This window comes from Stenella coeruleoalba (assembly GCF_951394435.1).
Source record: "Stenella coeruleoalba genome assembly, chromosome: 19".
Taxonomy (NCBI): domain Eukaryota; kingdom Metazoa; phylum Chordata; class Mammalia; order Artiodactyla; family Delphinidae; genus Stenella; species Stenella coeruleoalba.
Window position 1 is genome coordinate 57,938,081 of NC_137165.1, and position 12,940 is coordinate 57,951,020.

At 38.7% G+C, this 12,940-nt stretch overlaps 1 long non-coding RNA gene across 1 annotated transcript in view; it reads left to right on the forward strand.

The window, feature by feature from the left end:
• Positions 1 to 5,447, forward strand: part of LOC307177484 — a 37,216-nt gene extending 31,769 nt beyond the window's left edge. Inside the window, exon 3 of the long non-coding RNA XR_013825051.1 lies at positions 4,929 to 5,447. This is a non-coding gene — a long non-coding RNA (uncharacterized lncRNA). The remainder of the gene's footprint in view (positions 1 to 4,928) is intronic.
• Positions 5,448 to 12,940: the final 7,493 nt, after the last annotated feature.

Genomic DNA, 12,940 nt, shown 5'->3' on the forward strand with positions numbered 1-12,940 from the left:
GTCTTTACATCAGCATTAGGAGAATAACCATCACCATACTCTCCACAAGCAGGACTGGAAAATTCCATTTTAGTGAAGATGATCTCCGTATCTTATAACAGAGGCCATCCCTAAAACGAGGCAACTTAAGTCACTAGTTTTCCCTCTAGGAAAGTTTATTTTTCTAAAATGTAGATATAACTACAAATAACTGTTCTAATTCTTCATTCCACTCTAACTCACCATGTAAATTTTGACCAGAGGAGTTTAAAAAAAAAAATTGAATTTGCTCAGAGTTGCTAATTCTGGAAATGGATGGAGTGCGATAGCAACAGTAGCAAATGCAAAAAATTTAGTTGCACCAAAGGCCCAGGTTTTAGAACAAAAACCTGTAGGTTGAGTATTAAAATTCCTTTTCAGGAGAATGTGAAAATACATTTGAATCTCTAATATCCTCTATCTACAAACTCCTTCTCATTGCCAACTCTTTATTAGCATGTAAATGAGGAGAAGGCAGAAGCTGACTGCATCTGTTCCAGAGAAATGGATAAGCGATCACCAGAATAAAGGCTCCAACATGCTTATAGCTCATTGCCTGGTCCTCTTATTAGAAATGCTACTATTGTATCTTTGCTGTTTAATAAATTTGAATGATTAATGGTTTATAATGATTCTGAATTATTGACTAGTCCTTTATTTCTTCGACACAATAGGGCACAGATTGAGGAAATAAAAGGAATTTTTAAATGACTCAAGGATAATAGAGAAGGATACATCTGCTTAAAGCACTTGGCCTTAGAGAATCTGGTCATTTCCTCTTAAGACTCATATTGATGGAGAACCCAGTAACATCCTCTTGCACTTCTATCTTGTATGAACATATTGTGAAGATGGTTTCTCCCCCTCTCTTTTTCAGTAGAATTTAGTTTTTAAAGCAGTTTTAGGTTCACAGCAAAATCGAGTGGAAAGTACAGAGAGCTCCCATATACAGCCTCTCTGACTATCCACGTCCCCAACCAGATGGTACATTTGTTACAGTGGATGAACCTACATTCACATGATCACATTATTAACATTATCACTCAAAGTCCATAGTTCACTTTAGGGTTCACTCCGTTACACTATCGTACAGAATAGCTTCACTGCCCTAAAAACCCCTTCTGCTTTGCCTATTCATCCCTCTCTCCCCTCTCTGCCTGGCAACCACTGATCCTTTTACTGTCGCCGTAGCTTTGCATTTTTCAGAATTTCATAGACTTGGAAACTTACAGTATGTCGTCTTTTCACATTGGCTTCTTTCACTGAGTAATATGCACTTAAGTTTTCTCCGTGTCTTTTCACGGCTTGATAGTTCATTTTTTTAGCCCTAAATAGTATTCCATTGTCTGGATGTGCCACCGTTTATTTATCCACTCACTTAAGGATATCGTTGGTGGCTTAATTTTGGCAATTAAGAATAAAACTATTATAAACACTCATGTGCAGTTTTTTTTCCTGTGGACATAAGTTTTCAATTCTTTGGGTAAATACCAAGGAGCACGACTGCTGGATTGTTTGGTATGTTTAGTTTTGTAATAAACTGCTAAACTGTTTTCCGAAGTGGCTGTACCATTTTCATTCTCACCAGCAATGAATGAGAGTTGCTGTCGTCTCATATCCTTGCGAGGATTTGGCGTTGTCACTGTTCTGGGTTTTGGCCATAGGCGTGTATAGTGGCATTTCATTGTTTGAATTTGCATTTCTCTAATGACAGATGATGTAGAGCATCTTTTCATATGCTTATTTGCCATCTGCATATCTTTTCTAGTGAGGTGTCTGTTCAGATCTTTTGCCCATTTTTAAAATTGAGCTGTTCATTTTCTTTTTGTTGAGATTGAAGAATTCTTTGTATATTTTGGAGTGACCGTTTTTGAGATAACTCTCAAGAGTGTGCCCTATAGATGAAGGAAAGGCAGAAGTGTCATGGATGAGGATTTTGGTGAGGGGACTTCCCCACAATTACATGAGCCATTAATTCCTTCCAGGGGGGAATCTACCACTGCTATGCTAATGACTTTGCTTTGCCAAGTGAAATATTTTTGGAATAAGTTTTGGGAAATGGTCATTTGCTTGGGTTTGATCAGACATGAAGTATCAAAAATGAATGCTAAAAGCTGCCGAATACTGCCTCTTTTCTACTTTTTCTTCTTATTTTTCTTACCAGAGAGTGTGTTCAATTATAGAATTGCCCGGTTCTCAATCCTCAATACATACTTACATAAAATTAATTGATGATCACAGACCAATAGGTACAGCACCATAGAGAATGTATTACTTCTTCCTCCCAGACTCAGAAATCCAGGTTATATTGGTTTGGCTATTAGAATTTGAAACCAGTTTGCTTTGTATCCTTGGTGGGAATTGACTAAAAACCTTCAACTTCTAAAGTGTTTTACATGAGGAACAGCAGCCTTAACCTAAAAGAAACTACTTCCATAAATGATTTAAAAAATAGTATTAATGAACATAACAATGGTTGTTCTAACTCAGTTTGCAATTCGCTAAATGTCTCAGGCTCTTATTTTCCTCATCATAAATAACTCATCCTCCAAACTGTAGAAGAGTAATATAAAATCAATACCAATCAAAAACAAAAAAAGTGAATGATATAGGAAAATCTATTTAATTTTTTGCAAAAAAAATGTATGTCCTTGAAAATATACTACAAAGCCATCAGAAACGAGCTTTAGGGAAATTTTCCATCCAGGGTACCCACAACCATATTTTGATCGCTTCCCCAAGAAAGAGCTTGGTCATGAATTTAGGGAGTCCTTCTATAGTATCAACAGGACATGCAAGATCTATGTAAATAGGAATTACTTCTGTTATTAGATTTACATCAGCTATGAATAGAATGGTATCTCCTAGCCTCTAAATGATGTTAATCAACCCCATAGACCACAGCCTTGAGAATTATGTCAAAATTTTTCACTCCAAAATACACAAAGAATTCTTAAAACTCAATAACAACAACAAATGAACCACCCAATTAAAACATGGGCAAAAGATCTGAACAGACACCTCACTAAAGAAGGTATACTAAGTTTAGGTGTAAATTTAGTGAAATCCGGGCATATATTTCAGGAATAGTGTAAATTAGTAAAGCCCTTTGAAAAGGCAATTTAGAAATGCATGTGTTCAGCCACGAAAAATACATATTTTGGGGGTTAATAACTTCATTCTTGTTTTCTTCCAAAAACTTCTGATTTGAAAACTCTAGAGAGTAAGTTAAAATTTGCTACTTTTTCCTCCAGTTATCAGTTTTCACGCTATCTGCTGTCACTTCTATAACTTTTTGTAAAGGGTTTGCTTAGCAAGGGACTATATTTCCAGCCAGTTGCTTTACCTGTGAGCCAGGTTAGTCATGCTCACTTACTATTAGAATGATAGTGTTAATTTGAGTGAAAAAAAAGAGTCTTTCTCTAGGCATAGCTGAGATACTGAAAGAAGTACATAGCTGCTCAATGACACAGAAGTTTTTATTTATTGAGCCTTGGAAGTTAAAAAGACAAACAAACCCATAGCACAAGATTCTGACAAGTATAGAATAATGTCCTAAGCTTTTCAAGTCTGAGCTGAAAATATCGCTTCCTTGATCTCCTCGACGTATTTCCTTCTTTCTTTCTTTCTTTTTTTTTTTTTTCCTTGGATGAGGGGCCTGGAGGACAGGACGTGAGGTAAGTCGTTTCACCTCAATTTCAGCTTCTTTTATTGTAAAAGGGAGATAATAAAACTCACCCTGCAACAAACTTGCTGTGAGGGCCAATAAACTCATAGCTGTAGACTCAATGCATGTCATGTCTAATCCAAGAAAAAATGCCGTTTTTAAATTACTCATCACTCTGTGCAAATGGAAGATATAAAAAGAGAACCAACACCTTGTACCTCCCAAATTGTGCTCTTCCTGCAAGTCTGCATCAAAAGTGTACAAGGTGGGGCTTCCCTGGTGGCGCAGTGGTTGAGAGTCCGCCTGCCGATGCAGGGGACACGGGTTCGTGCCCCGGTCCGGGAAGATCCCACGTGCAGCGGAGCGGCTGGGCCCATGAGCCATGGCCGCTGAGCCTGCGCGTCCGGAGCCTGTGCTCCGCAACGGGAGAGGCCACAGCAGTGAGAGGCCCGCGTACCGCAAAAAAAAAAAAAAAAAGTGTACAAGGTGCTGCTCTTCGGTGTAGTAGCTTCTCTGGTATTTAATCCCTGCTGACGCAAACTGAAGGGCTAGTCTTGATATTTTCTGCATCTCTTCAAATCCGTCTCTGCCCGCTGACTGTGACATTCACGTGTCTGGCTTTCTGCTCATTTCAGAGATGCCTTTGTATTTATGGCCCTCAGAATACATTCTTTTAATTTGAAAGTCAAAGGGAAGCCTTGTCTTCCCTCATTCACGAAGTTCATTAGGCTATATTTTTTAATGTTGAACCTGCCCTGTTGTTGCCTCAGTCAGAAGAGGATGATTTTACTTTCCTTCAAAGTGTATTCCTAATTTGCTTTGGATACCAGTTGTAAGAATGTCTGCAAAATGTTTTATTTTCCAGAATTCCCTTTTAAAACATATACCTGTTTCTGGGTAACCATTCAAGGTTAACAGAAAAATAATTTTAAATACACTTACACTGATATCATCTTTTACAAAGTATAGAAAAACTTTTCATTTCAAGGTCCATACATGGTACGTATCAATAATCTGATTTTTGGCCCCTCTGGTTAGCTGACCTTCTCAGGGAGCTATCAACAGGTTTCATTTTGGGGTTGGGAGAAAGAAGTAGTTCTAATGATCTCGTCGTTACTTGGGTTAAGAATTCAATGATATGTTACAGGAGGCCAAGCATTCGTATGATATTTAAATATTTTTCAATGATGTAGATTGTTCCCATTTGATGGATATTTGATTGACATTTTTATTTATGACATAGATCCTCTTGCGCATGGAAAATGCTGGCAACACTGGCTATGACAGAAAGGACCCGCTTGGAGACTGACCATATTTCCATTCACTGCATTTGCACCTAAGACGGGAGAGCCTTCTTCAACATCCTGGACTGTGTAAGAGAATCTTTTCTCAGTTTTATTCTGGTGGAGGGTGGTAGCCCTGAAAGCGATTAAGGTTGAATTTCACATCACCCACTCAAGGTAAGGTTTAATTGTATTTAGATTCTTCTGTTGAGCAAGAGTGATGGTGGCGAATTTCAACTTGGTCTATTACAGGAGCTCATGAATTGCAAAACATCCTTCGGTACCAGATCTCATTGCAAGTCACAGGCTATGAGTGACTGAACTGAGAAACCACATGCAGAAATAGGCTTGTCTCTTAGAAGTCAGTCCTGATTTGAGAAATACCAGTAGCTGCTGATGAAATTAAGATTGAAGGAATAATATATAATGTTTTGAAATCTCCAGACAGATTTGTAGTGGTCTGCATACAGATCAGAACAGAACTAAAGTGAAAGTAAACCTGTTAAAGTTTGCCGAAAAGAGGAATCTCTCTGATATTTATTCCCAACAATTTTTAATTTATATGTACACTACTACATGTTCAAAATACTTCAATATAAACAGTGATATGTGTATATATACAAGTTAAACTCTAATCTGTACTTTAGGGGCCTTAGTTAACATTTTAAGAATGCTAATCATAATATATTATACATTGGCTGATATAAACGATTTTCAAGGAAAATATTTGATATTTTATTTCATTTTACATAATAATTTTAGAATTTTTCTCCAACTCACATATACTGATAAAAAGCAGTTGTACTCTATTTTCATATACTATAACTATATAGTACATTTTAATACATTTGCATCAAAAATAACAAATATTACATATAATCTATTTCACATAATCTATATATACAACATGATTTTGTTGCCCCCAACTTTTGAATATTTATTTACATATTAATTTAACTGTAGGTTGTATTCTTGAACACCTTATACCATAGAGTTTTCTCAGAAATAACCATAGAAGTATATGATGGATTTCTTTATGGGATAATCTACAACTAATAGCCCCAAGCAAAAAGTCTTAGAAAGTGCTGGAACAAGTTAAAACGTGTTCAGCAAAGATTGGTTGAGTGATTGGTAATTATATAATTATTATAAATATCTTTTCCTAAGAACCTAACCACCTTGGGAATCTTGGAATTCCAAACTCTTCAGTAGATTTCAAATATGAAGAGCTTGTTATCTGCATAAAGCAGGCTGGGGTCAGAAATGTTAGAAGGGTCAGAATGAGGATGATGGGGCAGCATGTTAACGTAAAGGTCCGCATGCTGGGGACAACCCACTGAGGCAGAGCTGCTTACAGATCAGCTTCCAGAACCTGACTGTACTGATTATCCTTCAGAAAGTGAGTGTTTTGATAGCTCCTAAGTAAGTAAATCCGAGATTTGGAAATTATCCTGTGCTTATAAATAGTGAGGAAAATTGATCTGGACGTTCAGTGCTCTTGGACTAGATTCTTGATCCTCAGAGTTTAGTCACGGTGCAGAATTCCAAACAGGATGATTCGAAGTGTTTAATGCATGTTGCCGGGATATTAACAAATAACTTAAGTGGCACGGACTGCTAATATCCAGACACCATTTTAAAAAAATAATTTCCTGCTTCCTCCTTCTCTGTTCTTCGATCTTTCAAAAAGCAGTGGAAGATCTCAATCCCTTGTCCAAGAAAACCTTCCTCATCCGTAATGTCCCTTTGATGGTGACGTTGACACTCAGCCGTGAGGGAGTGTGATGAGGCTGTCTTTCTCTGTCTGGAGTTACTGTGCTCGTTTATGGGATGTCCTGGGGTAGGCTTGGACAGAGCTCACAGGACCTCTTGTTCTTTTTGAAAAGGTATCAGTTAAACGTTGGGGATGTAAAAGCAATCACCCAGGGGCTTCCCTAGTGGCACAGTGGTTAAGAATCCGCCTGCCAGTGCAGGAGACACGGGTTCGAGCCCTGATCCGGGAAGATCCCACATGCCGCGGAACAGCTAAGCCCGTACGCCACAACTACCAAGCCTGCTCTCTAGAGCCCGTGAGCCACAACTACTGAGCCCACGTGCCACAACTACTGAAGCCCACATGCCTAGAGCCTGTGCTCCACAACAAGAGAAGCCACCGCAATGAGAAGACCGCGCACCCCAACAAAGACCCCATGCAGCCAAAAATAAATAAATTTATTTTTTAAAAAGTAATAAATGAAAGCAATCACCCAGGTTCCTTCGGCATGGAAGCTCTTACGGCTGTGGGTTGCGGCCAGCTGTTCACTGGTACCTAATGCTGTACTTGCAAGATTACAACTTTCAGGGTTCTGAGGATTGATTTTATCCCAGACTGCTTTCACTTATCTGTCTTAAAACGACAATCAAATTTTCCAGTATTTCCAAGGAGCTGCTGCCCATCATCTTAATAAAGGGAAGCCATTCAGTTCAATAACTTCAGTATAGGTCCTGAAGCACAAGCCTGTCTACTATAATATTGGGAGGAAGATAGAATGAGTTTTGGAATTCAGTATAGCTGATTTCAATATGGACTCTGCTTGGCTCACCACCCATCCTGGTTTACAAGATATTACGTGTCCTGGGAAAGACCTGAGCCACCAGGGTGAGTTGGACACTACCTGTACTGCTTTCCTGGGCAAATTATTTCTCCCTTTTGAATAGCAACTATTCTCTTATTTATTACATGAAGGTAGAGTATACTATTTTCCCCCGGGACGATTTTGAAGATTTTATGAGATCACATATTATTTATTAAGTGCTATGAGTCAGAACCTGTGCTAAGTGTTTTATGTACTTGATTTTACTGAATCCTGAGAGTTTAATAAAGTGACTAAGAGCTCTATTCTCTCTGCCTGAGTTTGAATTCTGGCTCTGCCATTCACTAGCTGTACGACCCTTGGCATATTCTTTAACCTCTGAAATGTTTTCTCAACCATAAAAGGGTAAGAGTTTCAACTCCACAGAGTTGCTGGTAGGACGGTGTCTGAAATAGAGTAATGGGACATGGCCTCTATTTTTATGAAGCTTATTTTCTCATGGGGGGACTAAACCAAAGATATAAAAACTAAATAGATGATTTTGGAATTGACAAGCCCTTTGACAATATCGTGTTTGGTGATAGAAGACTACTTCTAAAGATGAGATTGGGGGCTACATTATAGAGAAGTATGCAGAGAGAACCAGTCTGAAGAAATAATATTTGGGCTGAACTTGAAGGTTGAGAAAAGAGCCAGCCAGGGGAAGAGCAAGCAGATCATTCTGGACAGAGGAAATGGCAAGTGTGAAAGGCCTGGGGCAAGAGTAATTTTGTTGGAGCAGAGGAACGGAAAGGAAGTTGGTAAGGTTAGAGTGTTGACCAAAGAAAAGAACACCATGGCAGCTGGGGGGATATGGTTTGCCAACCAACAGAAGCACCACCATTTAATGATATAAACCTAAGCAACACAAGGTCAGGTTTTCTCTTGATCTCTCCTAGACAGTGAAGTGACTTTCGTTAAAGCTGTGTGGCCAAGTGTCAGCAAAATCTACTAGAAAATGCCCCAGAACACAGCCATAGAAGCAGAGGTAACTAAAGAAAATGTACCCAAGCAGCATCACCCATGCATTTGGGGAGGAGAATGGATGGAGCTGTGAGAACCCATTCTTCTCTCTCACTTATATACGTCTCACTTTTCTTTTACCAGACAAAATTAGCACTGGCTACTTTTGAGGGAACAGAAATAAATTGATTTTTTGCTGTGCTTTCCTAGAAATATTTCTGATTTTATAAACTGTAATGTCCCAGGATTGACTTTTCCTACAGAAAATGTCATTCTATGGCTGCATTCTTGCTGGCCTGGGCTGGGGGTGGGGAAGGGAAGATTTTCAGTAAAAAGAGAGCGATGTGAGCTTTTTTATTATGTATGTATGTGTTCTTGAGGTTAACCTGAAATAATTACTCCTCCCCTCAATAATCTATATCAACCAAACACTACGGCAGCCTGCCGTTCGACTATTAGCAATTAATTGCCTAACGCTGGATTCTCCATGGAAATGTACATAAGGCTAGGTTAACACCTACATTCTATTTTCAGGTGGTTTTTTTTTTTTAATTTTAACGAGCAAGTCCCTGATGACAATATAACAATTAACAACAGGTTTTGAAGAAGTTTAAAGATGAATGAAATGCATCTCAGAGGCATGGTTTAGATGGACAGTTGCATGTGACACATTTCAGGAAATGAAGGTAGAGTGACGTCAGATAATGCTTAAACTGAGGGCATGTATGGGTATAGAGTGTATCTAGGGTAAAGTGTTATTGGCCAATTATTCGTGTGAAATATTTTATTGGCCAAAGCTCTTCCAAGGTCCCTGCCCAACTTAAAGTCTTTGAGACCGTGATTCTGTGAATGATATAGATGCCTTTCCAAAAATTCTCACTAGACTTTACCAGTAGATGTTCCTAGTTTTCATCAAAGAAGTACCAGTAGCCACGATCAGACATGACCTGGCCTCATGCAAATCACATCCAAAGTTAGAGACAATATAAACTTATATTCATCATCTTGGATATCCTGAATAGCCATCATTCTAACACTCGTTTTGACCCTTCTGCATTCTTTTAGAGTTTTTTATCCAAATTTTGAAGACCAATTTTTAGTGAGACATAAATCTGAGAAATCATAGTGTAGCTTGATTTTTTAACGTCTATTTTTGGTCTAATGTTCAACGTACAGAAAAGTTGCAAAACTTATACAGAGAATTCCCATCTTACCTCGCTCAGCATCTACTAATGGTAGCATCTTAGATAGCGTATTAGAACGATCAAAACCAGGAAATAACATCAGTTGTTTCAGATTTTCTTTGAATTCTACCAGTTCTTCATGTGTCCTATTTGTATTCCACTAGCTAATTGAGGACCTCGTATCATATTTAGTTTTTATGTCTCCTTGGTTGGCTCTAATCTGTAACAAAGTCTCAGTCCTTGTCTTTCAGACTTTGACATTTTTGATGCTTAGGGGTCAGTAATTTTGTAGAGAGTCTCTCGATTTGGGGTTGTCTGAAATTTTGTTTGTTTGTTTGTTTTTTGCTCAGGAAGAGGTTATGCATCTTTGGCAAAGACACCACAGAAGTAAAGTTGTGTCCTTCTTAGGCATTTTAGTATGATGTTTTGTGTTACTACTGGTGATGTTAGCCTTGATCTCTGAATTATGGTGGTTTCTGCTGTGTTTATCCACTGTACAATTATTATATGCAATTATTATATACTTTCCCAGTATACTTTGTATACCGGGGAAGATCATATAACAGATATCCTGGGGAAGATACTTTGAGGCTATGAAAATATCCTGTTCTCCTCCAAAATATGCTCACTAATTCTAGTATTCATTGTAGGTCTTGTCCGCAACCTTATTTACTGTGGTGTTTGCTCAATGGTGATACTCCATTTCCATCTTTTTATATGTATTAATAGAATTCTTATGTAAGAAAGAACTGTCCCTTCTATGCTATTTATTTATTCATTCAATTCGTATGTTTTTTTCTTTCTTTAAGATGATTCCCCAGAAAGGGGTTATTATTTCTTTAAATGCAGTTCAAAATGCATTCTTGGGCTTCCCTGGTGGCGCAGTGGTTGGGAGTCCGCCTGCCGATGCAGGGGACGCGGGTTCGTGCCCCGGTCCGGGAAGATCCCACATGCCGCGGAGCGGCTGGGCCCGTGAGCCATGGCCGCTGAGCCTGCGCGTCCGGAGCCTGTGTTCCGCAACGGGAGAGGCCACAACAGTGAGAGGCCCGCGTACCGCCAAAAAAAAAAAAAAAAAAAAAAAAAAAGCAGTACCTTCATTTAAAATATGTGCTCTTAGATGCACGACGTATTTATATTTTAAATATGTGATTCTAGTTTCAAACTGAAATACAGTCTCCATTCTTAACCCTTATCGACTGCAAATGTCCAGCCATGTCTTTGGGTTACTGCTTTCCAATCCCTACAGGATTCGCTTGTGCTTACAAATGTCCTGGAGAATTTGCTAACATGAATTATTTCAGTGTACTGCGAAGTTGGGTTCCTTCCTCAGCCAGCTGTCAATGTATGAGAGATAAACCATTTATCAGACTGAACGAAATCTAAACCATAGGTCAAGTGTAAACGCCCTGAATATATGCTCTGCAATACGCACCTGACTACTTAATGTAATCAAGGTCAGTTTTGAAATGCCCTGTTTCTTCATCTTTACTGCTGGGCATATCACACTATTTTTTGCTACCTTGTCCATTCTTAGTCCAGTGGTCCTCAAATCTATCAACATAAGCTGTGTATCTCTGAAAAGAGTTACTGCAGTTTTATCTATATCTGGACTAAACTTTGCCAAACGAATCCCTGATGCACATCGCATCAGGAGAGATGATTTGTTTTTGAAGATCATGGTATTTCTGAACTGAACAGTAGGTACATTTTATCCCAAGGGACTGAAAATGTCACCTCCTCAAACTGACATTTTTCAATCAACCACACTCTTAAGCCCAGATTTTTCTGTTGTCCACCAAGATGGGGATACTGGGTTATGCTCACTGGGATGGAGGAGAGACTGTTATTTGTTGGAACGTGTGTAAATGGGTGTGTGTGTGAGTGAGAAAGACAGCATGCTCACAGGAAAATATTCTTCAATTCACGCAGAAGAAACAATACTTGGAAATTCTCATATAATACAGTAACTTGTGTAGTCACCAACCAATGTCCTTAAAGTACACTTTCCTGTGCGTTTTACCCATGCAGGCTGAGAATTTTAAGCTCTGTACCAAATAAATGAGCACGAGTGTCAGAGCATCTCTCTGAGAATGCATTACTGGATTCCGTGTATTGTCACTAATGTGTCACCAGATGGCTTGTACTGTTAATGCTGCACTGTCCGTTTGTATAGCTCTTTACAGTTTAGTAATGAGTTTCACAGAATTGACTTCACTTCATCTTAATAAAACTACCCAGTCCCTCTATAAACTTGATTATCTATTTCGGGGAAAATGACTTATTCATTCACGCATTTATATATTCATGGAAGCATCTGTCCATTTCATCATGACAAAATTCATGTGTCCATTCTTCAGTTAATCCATTCATTTGTTTACATCATTTTGCCTTACCTACAATTAAGATAGCTGGAAATATGGATTATTTAGACTAACATCTCTTAAACTTTAATGTACATTTGAATAACCTGGGGAATTTTAAATAAAAGTGATGTTCAAATAGTTCTGGATGGGACCCAAGATTTGGCATTTCTAACAAGCAGATGCGGCCAGTGCCGCATGACCTCTCTGACCTCACTCTGATTAGCAAGGCCTAGATGGCCTTCTGTCTTCTCGAGGAGACTTTGGTAAGGAGATTTAATACATATGGAACATTGAGTAATTCAGAGAAGCTTCCCAAGCTCCCATTTACATCTGAGGGAGTAGGGCTTGGGAAGCGTTTACTGCTCTCACAGGGGGTAGTTAATAGAGGGAAAGTGGACTTTCTCAACTAAAGATGCTACACCTGTTCATATCGTCTTCAGAATCGAGATGATCAATGATCCAACAGAGAAATCATAGTCCTGCAGTGCTCACCTGCTGTACTTTTTTCAGAGATAAATAGGCAAAGATCAAGAATTATTGGTGATGGATGAGAATAATCCTAGACCAGAAACTGTGCTCTTCCACGCACGTGGTGCACGCAACTTGAATGTCCCAGAGCCATTCCATTTGTCACCCAGCTTAACGGTTGGCTCCAGCTGCTTAAGAAGGAAACTGATTCTGAAGTCAACTCAGTGTACCTGTCACTCGTTTTCAATGAGTGTGTGCAATTCTCACTAGAGGAGATGGGTTCAGTGCATTTCAAACAGTCTATTTGTTTTACCTTTTTCCAATCTTATTTTTGTATCTTCATAAAACTCCAGTTTAAAGAAAACCTCTAGGTATCAATCAA